Genomic DNA, 9,263 nt, shown 5'->3' on the forward strand with positions numbered 1-9,263 from the left:
AAAAAGACATGGACTTTGACGATCATTTTTTTTTGGGGAAAAAAATTTTAAGCAACCACTAATAATGTATAAACAATTAATTGTTTACATGCAGAGCCAACATTTTCAAAAAAAAACATTGCTTCATAGGAGACATACACTCGATGAATTACCAACAACTGACTGTAAAACATTTCTGGTACCTCTATATATGCAATTATATTGACATCCTAAGTCTATCCTTTTTTACATATTCTGCACAAAAGAAACTTTTTGCTCCGCCCCATTCATAAAAAACGGCGGGAAATCCTACCAGGTTCTGAACCTGAAAAGATATAAAACAACGCTGCTGTCATGCTTTTGCTCATCAAAAGCATGATTCTCTGCTTGATCGTCAAGCAGTTCAGTTCGGTGTTAGCTCGCTCTCTCGAGTTGTTTGAAAAGTTCATTGCGATAGTGTTCGCGCTCTCTCTTTCGCGGTTTGTCGTGCGTGTGTGTGTGCCCCGTAATGGGGAAGCATCGGTCGCGAAGCCCGGCGAAGGTCCAGAACCCCGGAGAAGGAAGCTCCGGTGTGCCTACCTCGAACAGGTTTGCTGTTCTCCCCATGGATGGGAATATCCAGCCAGCTGTGTTGGAAAAACGCAGTAAGAAGAGGAAGAAGAACCGAGGCCAGTCTGATGTCACTGCGACGAACATCAGCGATGTTGGAGATTTCGGTGACGCTGCCGAAACCGTGAATACTGCCGAAATGAGCACGGCAAAAGTGAAACTACCTCCATTGGTAGTGAAAAATGCCCATCTTAATGTGCTCATTGCGGATCTAGCGACGCTGGGTGTTAAAGCCGAATACAAGTTGGGCAGAGTCGGCACTAAAGTGATGCTCCGTACCAAAACGGAGTTTGACGTGGTCGTCACCCACCTGAGGACTTCCAAGGTGGAATTCTTTACCCACGACATTCCCGGTGAGAAGCCGTTCAAGGTCGTCATCAGGGGCCTACCAAACTTCGACCCGAAGTTTATCGAATCAGAAATCAGGGACCGGTACAAGCTGGCCCCAAGTGCCGTGTATCGAATGACAAGAAGAGACGAGAATGTGAAGGCGTATCCGGATAGCCTTTTCCTGGTACACTTCCAGAAGGGAACGGTGACGCTCAACGCACTGAAAGCCATCCGGTCCATCAATTCCATCATCGTTCGCTGGGAGCCATACCGTGGCGGCCATCGCGATGTGACTCAGTGCCAGCGGTGTCTGAACTTCAGACACGGTACCCGCAACTGCAACATTAAGCCACGCTGCGGAAATTGCGCTCAAGACCATGCCACCTCCGAATGTGCTGCGGATGAAGCTGTGGCGTCCACATGCGCCAACTGCGGTGGTGCTCACCAAGGATCCAACAAGCAGTGCCCTAAACGCGAGGATTTCAAGCGCATCCGAAATCAAGCGTCCACCAACAATCAACCAGCACGAAGGAAGGATAAGGCCCCGGCTTTCAGGACAGAGGACTTTCCACCTCTTCGTGGACAAGCGAATCCCAGGGTACGATCCGCGCCCCCTCAAGAAACGTCTGGATCTTCTGCTGGACAAAGCTCTCCATCCCCCCCTGGATTCTGGAGGCAACCAACAGCTCAAACAAACAATCCCGATCTGTTCTCAGCAGACGAACTGATGGAGATTTTTATCAACATGACCGGTGCTCTACGTAAGTGCCGCAATAAGCCCGAACAGATCCAAGTGCTCGGTAAGTTCATCATCCAATATGGTGTCTAAACCGCTAACCATCGCTACCTGGAACGCTTGCTCTGTAAGAGCTAAACAGATTGAGCTTGCCGACTTCCTCCGCAAGCATAGCATCGACGTGGGTCTTCTAACCGAAACCCACCTAAAGTTCGGTGACAGCTTCTGGTTGCCTGACCACAACATTATCCGGCTTGATCGCACCAGCTCCCCCCCCTGGTGGTGTAGCGGTCATCGTCAGAAAGGGAATCAAGTTTTGCACTCTGCCCCACATCCGCACTTCTATCATCGAGGCCATTAGTGTGGAGGTGGAATCACCAACTGGAAACGTCCGGTTCATCGCTGTTTACTGCCCACGCCAGTGTACCGCAAGCAACGGATTAGGAATCCAATTCAAGAAGGACCTGACCGCCATCACCCGTACTAGCTCCCGATTCATCGTTGGGGGCGACCTGAACGCCCGCCATGAAGCTTGGCGGAACTACCAGAGGAATCGAAACGGATGTCTATTGTTCGACCACGCACAACATGGATTGTACACAGTGCAATTTCCGGACGAACCAACTTTCATCTCTCCAGCGGGAAATCCCTCCACGCTAGACTTTTTCCTGTCAAACATCGGACTATCCAAGCCGGAGGCGCACAACGATCTCAGCTCCGACCACCAACCGGTGGTGACTGAAGTCGGTGTCAACGTGGTTCCTGCTAGAGGCTGCCTGCGTAAAGACTACCACCATGTCAACTGGGTGCAGTACGGTCGAATGGTGGACAGCAACATCGATGAAAATCCACTGCTCGACACCGTAGATGACATCGACCGGGCGTTGGAAGGACTCCAACAGGCCATATCCGAGGCTGATGAGACATGCGTTCGACAAGTTCCTGTGAGGGGTAAGTTTGTTGCTATTAATTCCCACACCCAATTATTGATTCGATTGAGAAATGTGCGTAGACGCCAGTTTCAGAGGACTGGAGACCTGGGCAAAAAACGTGAAATGGCCGATCTGAACAGGCAGATTGCTTCCAGAATGGACTCACTCCGAAATGAAAGTTTCGGGCGTGTTGTCCAGAATCTGGACGACCGCTCCAGACCATTCTGGAAGGTAGCCAAGGTCCTGAAAAATCATCCCAAACCCGTTCCACCTCTCAAAGTCGAAAATGATGACGATCGGCTTTTAATCACCCCACAGGAGAAAGCAAATGCGATCGGCAAGCATGTCGCTTCATCGCATTTGCTTGGCTCGAATATCCAAAGTCCACTCGATGATCAGGTTGTGCAATGCGTACACAACCTTGATGCCTCCCCTTGTGTCGTGCCACCGGCGGATATGATTACAGTACAACAAATTTGCTCAGCGCTGAAATGCACCAAGAACATGAAGGCTCCCGGGTTTGACGGTATATTCAACTTGATCTTGAAGAGACTCAGCATGAAAGTGCAGTCTCTTCTAACCGCTATCTTCAACAGATGTTTGGAACTGCACTACTTTCCAAGCATCTGGAAAGTAGCAAAAATCATACCAATCCGCAAGCCCGGTAAGGATCCAACATTGCCTTCAAGCTACAGACCAATCAGCCTCCTTTCAGCGCTGAGCAAATTGTTCGAGAAACTCATTCTCAATCGTTTGCTCAAGTTTGTCGAGGAAAATAACATTCTCCTTCCGGAACAGTTTGGATTCAGAAAGGGGCACTCCACCAATCATCAGCTAGTACGGGTGTTGAATAACATCCGAAGTAACAAAGCTGTATCCAAGTCCACAGCCATGGCCTTGTTAGACGTTGAAAAGGCGTTTGACAATGTTTGGCATGATGGACTTGTGTACAAGCTTTGTAACTTCAACTTTCCTTTACATCTTATTAAAATCACCCGTAACTACCTCCAGCAAAGGTCGTTTAAGGCATCGTTGAATGGTTGTCTCTCAGACACGTTTTCGATCCCAGCAGGAGTCCCGCAAGGTAGTCTGCTGGGCCCCTTGCTTTACAGCATTTACACTTCCGACATTCCTCCCCTCGGTGACGGTTGCGTGTTTTTCCTGTTCGCAGATGATACCGCAATAGCCGTCAAAGGAAGGATGCCTCGCGAAATAACGAACAAACTTCAACGATGCCTTAACGCCTTTGCTGATTATGCCACCACGTGGAAAATCAAAATCAATGCCACCAAAACACAAGCGATCATGTTCCTCCATCGGCAATCGCCCAAACTGAAACCGGCTCCATCTTGTACTGTAATCATGGATGGCACAAGGGTTGAGTGGTCCGCCGAAGTAACCTATCTCGGGATGTTGTTCGATGAAAAGCTCCTCTTCCGTTCGCATGTAGAGAAAACAGTAGTCAAGTGTTCGGCCTTGGTTAGGTGTCTGTTTCCGCTGATTTGCCGCAGATCCCGCCTCTCAAGGGTGAACAAACTGGCCGTCTACAAACAAATCATAGCACCTGCGATCCTCTACGCAGCTCCGGTGTGGGAATCATGTGCACAGACTCACAGGAACAAAATCCAGGTCGCTCAGAATAGAGTGCTGAGGATGGTACTTGATCGTCCTTTTGACACTAGAATAACAAATTTACACGAAGAGGCAGGCATTGCCAAAATAGATTCCAGAATTAACGAAATTAAGACTAAATTTACACAAAAATGTAATTTATCAGAACATGCTTTGATAAGCAATTTGTATATAGTAGTTGTAGGTTAGTTGTAGTTGTAAATAGTAGTTATAAGTAGTCTCCTTTTTCAAATTTTCAAACAAACCAATCCCACCAAGGTGGTCATTCCCTAAAACAGGCCTGATAGGACTAGGAACTGTAATTAATAATAATTGAAATTTCACAAGAACTAAAGTTGAAAAGACGCATCTGTGTCACTTGATAAGTTATACATGTAAACCACACAAATTCAAGAAATATAGATCATTTAAGTCAGTAAAAAAAAAGTCAGTGCTTTTGCTCATTGTCGCTTCGGACGGCGTGGCACTTGGTCCTGCAAAAAGTAGGATTAAATCAGCGGCTAAAGGTGGATCACGGCGTGACCACAATGAGGAAAAATAATGATGTAACCCCCTCCCCCTTTCCCAACAACCTCTCCCCCGCCCCCTTCACAACAATCTTTCCCCTCCCCTCAACAACCTCTCCTAACACCCCCCCCCCACTCATCAACAACCTTTCCTAGCCCCCCCCCCCACTCATCAACAAACTTTCCTAACCCCCCCCCCCTCATCAACAACCTCTCCTCAAATCCCACACATGAGTTGTTGCAACGTGATCAACAAATCGTGTCGGCCACATACTTAATATATGTACATATGAAAACCATGCGTGACCACACATACTATTCATTTGCGTATAAATTTCATGTGTACTTCTGAGTGGATTCTGTTTATGTGTGGTCAAATGAAAATCATGTGGAATTTCACATGGATATTTGTCAAGAAAAATGTGTAAATTGTTTTGAGTCATAACCGAAACATTGAAATACTTGAAATTTATAAGATAAAGTATAATAGTCAAAAGTGCATGAAAAACATCAATTTTGTGTGGTTCTACGTCATACTGCGGTCGTGTCTAGGACTCGTATGCTTACTCTCGTGCCTTCCACTGCGATTTGCTCCTTTGCTTGTGGCCAACACCGAGTCTAGAGATGAAACCTGTATCTCTTGAAGATGCTTCGTTTTTAAGGCATCTCCGGTGATGGGCGTTCCCGAGTTCTCGAGGCCCATAATCATGGGACGATACTGAGCAGGATGCCCGGCCAGCAACAATGTACGAACCCACTCCGCAGAAATCGCAAAACAATGCCATCCAGCTGGTGCGCTGTCGACACGATTTGGTTGACGTAGTCGGCCATGGAATCACACGATGACAGCTCCGTCTTGATAAGCTTGTGCAGAAGCACGACTCGTCTGGTTAGGCCCGAGTCCTCGAAAGCGGTCTCCAGTTTGGACCATACTTGCTGCGCTGTTTCTGCTTCCCGAACGAGGACGTTATTCAGCGGGTCCAGTAGTAGGATGACCTTCGCACGCACCTTCCGATCTTTCCCAGCGTCTATCGCTTCGTAGGTACCGTCCGCTTTCCGCTTCGGCTTCACCGCACTCCACAGGTCTTCGAGCTTCAGATACGTTTGCACCGCAAACTTCCAGGTGGCCCAATTCTCCCGACCGATGAGGCGTTCAATTCCGGGTGAGCTTGAAATTGACTGGACGTAACTACCGGCTCCGCTCGATCCGCTTCCGCTTGAAGACATCTTTGCGGTGAAATTTTTTTTTTGATCTTCTAGAAACTTCGTAACAGAACGTTCGCATACGGCCCACAACCTTTTGGGAGTAGGCAATGAGAACGTCTGGTTTGGTTGACGGTTAGAAGTAGAATGAATATATTTATTGTCGCATATAATAACTAGCCTACTAGCAGACACGAAAGACCATCACCTTGCCGTAGCCCCCTTCGAGATTCAAAGGGACTCGAGAGTGTCCCCGATACTCGAACAACGCACATCACTCGATCCATCGTCGCATTGACCAATCGCGTCAGTTTATCCGGAAATCCGTACTAGTGCATAATCTGCCAGAGCTTATCTCGATCGATTGTGTCGTATGCGGATTTGAAATCGATGAACAAATGATGTGTGGGCACGTTGTATCCGCGGCATTTCTGCAGAATCTGCCGAATCGCGAAAATTTGGTCCGTGGTAGCGCGGGCACCCATGAATCCCGCCTGGTATTGCCCCATGGACTCTCTTGCTAATGGTGACAGGCAGTGGCATAGAATTTAGGAAAGTACCTTGTAGGCGGCGCTCAGCAGTGTGATCACGCGGTAGTTGCAGCAATCCAACTTGTCGCCCTTTTTGTAGATTGGGCATACGACACCTTCCATCCACTCCTTCGGTAATATCTCCTCCTCCCAAATCTTGGTAATTACCCAGTGCAGTGCTCTAGCCAGTGGTTCACCACCGTATTTTAATAGCTCACTTGGTAGTTGATCTTATTGCTTTGTTGTTCTTGAAGATCAGGGGCCGGTAGCCTGTCGGTAGCGATCAAGTGTTCATGAATAATCAACAAAGCATTCTAATGCACTAGCAATTCCGCAATCTGATGCTATTGTTATTTTCAGCAACGTCAGGAATGCTCAAGAACCCCCGACATTCAGCCAGAAAACTTATTACTAATTCAAGGCATCTTCCAAATAAGCATGAATGTTCCATCCTATTACATCTCAAAATTAAACGCATTATTTTTCTTTGCAAGTGCTGTAATCTCGATATTTGTGTTGCATTGGCCAAAAATAAAATGGAAGGGCAAAAGTCTAGATGTGGAGAGATGATTGATTTGCATAGCTGTATTTTACTGGCAATAGTTAAACCGTTTTTCAGTCGACAAAGAGTTTCATACTTTTTGGCAATTTTCTTGATGACATTATCAATGGGAGGGTTGAACTTAAGTTTGTCATCAATAATCACGCCAAGAAATTTAATCTTCCGAACGCGATCAATAGCCTCATCATCAATTACCACGGAGACGTTCTCCTTTACTCCATTCCGTGAAATTACCATGAATTTAAATTTAATTCTATTCAATCTCAATTGCTAATACTTCAACCATCTTCTTAGATAATGCAAATCTTCATTCAAGTGTAAAACTGAGCGACTGTATCTAAGATGCAGGGAAGATGTTTTTGTTTTGCTGGTGCTAACTGCGCGAACGCTGAGTAGATAGAAAGAAGATTGAGGACGATTATTATACATAATAAAAAAGGGGCCCTAAAACATTTCCGTGGGGCACTCCTAGGTTATTCCCCTTGGGACTCGAAACAGAATCATGAACCCGTAAAGTACCAACACGAACGATTTTTTTTCAACATAGGTACTCGTTCTCAGCAATGCCTCATCCGATTTTCATAAACATGGATTTTTATTCAAGGGGAATATTTAGTTGAACTAACTTTTGTCGTAGGTCCCTCCTCGTTCTTGGTAAATGAAAATATGTCTGTGTTTTTTTTGTACTTTTTTAACCAGTTTGACCAAATGTTTTAAATTTTCATGCGAATCGGTTGTCTGGTGCAGCAAATGATGTCAGATAGATGAAATATGATTAGTAAGACTGAATTTAGATATTTCCATAACGTATGGCTACGATATTATCGGTTCCGGGAGTCCCGGAAATCGCTTCTGTAGGCAGGCAAAAATATCTTGTGGCATGACAAATCATGCCAAATAGGTAGAATCAAGTGAATGAAGATGATTTGAGATGATTTTGGCCAGTTTGGCATCGGTTCCGGAACGCGGATAATGTAATTACATTGAGGTTATGATATTATGCCAAAATGACAAGCTATGATCAATGAAATCAAGTTGTAGTGTATCTGATGACATATGGGCACATTGGCATCGGTTCCGGGAAATCCGTGGAAGTCGGTTTTATACCCCACAGTAACATTCGCGGGATAATAATCATGTTGCATATCAAATCATGTTAGTGTGATAAGATAAGGTCAATAAAGATAATTTGTGGTGATTCCTTCGGCATATGGTCACATTGGCATCGGTTCCGGGATTGCGGAATTCCATTTCATAGATTCCGCAATACGATACGTAATCCGGTTTTTTAGGCCATAGGGTAATTGATTCTGGTTGGACCTATCCAAAAACAGATGATGGTTGGACCTATTTTTTCAATCGCTTGTTTAGTCAATCTTCGCTAAGGTTTTATTTTCAAAGATCACTTTATTATCATAAAAAACTCTTTTTCTTCAATTAGCATGGGTGTTTTATTGAAAAAAAAACTTCAAAACAATTGAGTTTCAATGTGTTTTCAAAACAGTTCACTTTCCACGCATTAGCTCGTCATCATGCCTTACTTTCAAACATACAAAAAAGGAATATTTTTTACATTTATTTTTATTTTCATGTAGTAAAATACTGCAACGTTAGTACGCCATTTATCCATTGGTTTCACTCAAATGTTTGAATAATTGACGAAATTCGAATAGATAAATATGATCATGGTTGCACATGGTTGCGCATGATGATGGTTGGACCTATGTGTTTCCTAAGACGGCCGCTAGGTGCGCTTCGGTTTGTCTACATCCTTCATGCGCAGCTGATTTGAAATTCGATTTCGTTTTGGCCGAGTGATCAGTTTCTTCGATTGAAAAAATGGCTAAAGAAAAGAGTTATACGGTCGAAAATCTTCAAGAGGCTGTTTTATTAGTAAGAAATAAATCACTTACCGCGTATCTGGCACAGAAAAGGTACAATATTCCGAAAACGACGCTTCACGCAAAAATTAAGGGAAGCCACGGCAAGAAATATGGAAGGGAAATAGTGTTGAGTGTTGATTTGGAGAACCAGCTAGCGGATTGGGTTTGTATGTGCGCTGCTTTTGGCAGTCCCAAGACGACCAATAAGATCTTGGAAGCTGCTAAAGACCTTGCGTCACTAGTTGGGTGTAAATTTAAAGGAGGAATTCCATCGTCAGGTTGGCTGAAAGGGTAACCACCGATTTCCGAACTACCACGAAAGCGCCGAAAGAATCTGTTAATATGAATTAACATTAAGCAC

The sequence above is a fragment of the Ochlerotatus camptorhynchus genome, unplaced genomic scaffold (assembly GCF_037179485.1).
Source record: "Ochlerotatus camptorhynchus isolate MF236.1 unplaced genomic scaffold, CSIRO-AGI_Acam_v1.1 ptg000116l, whole genome shotgun sequence".
NCBI lineage: Eukaryota > Metazoa > Arthropoda > Insecta > Diptera > Culicidae > Ochlerotatus > Ochlerotatus camptorhynchus.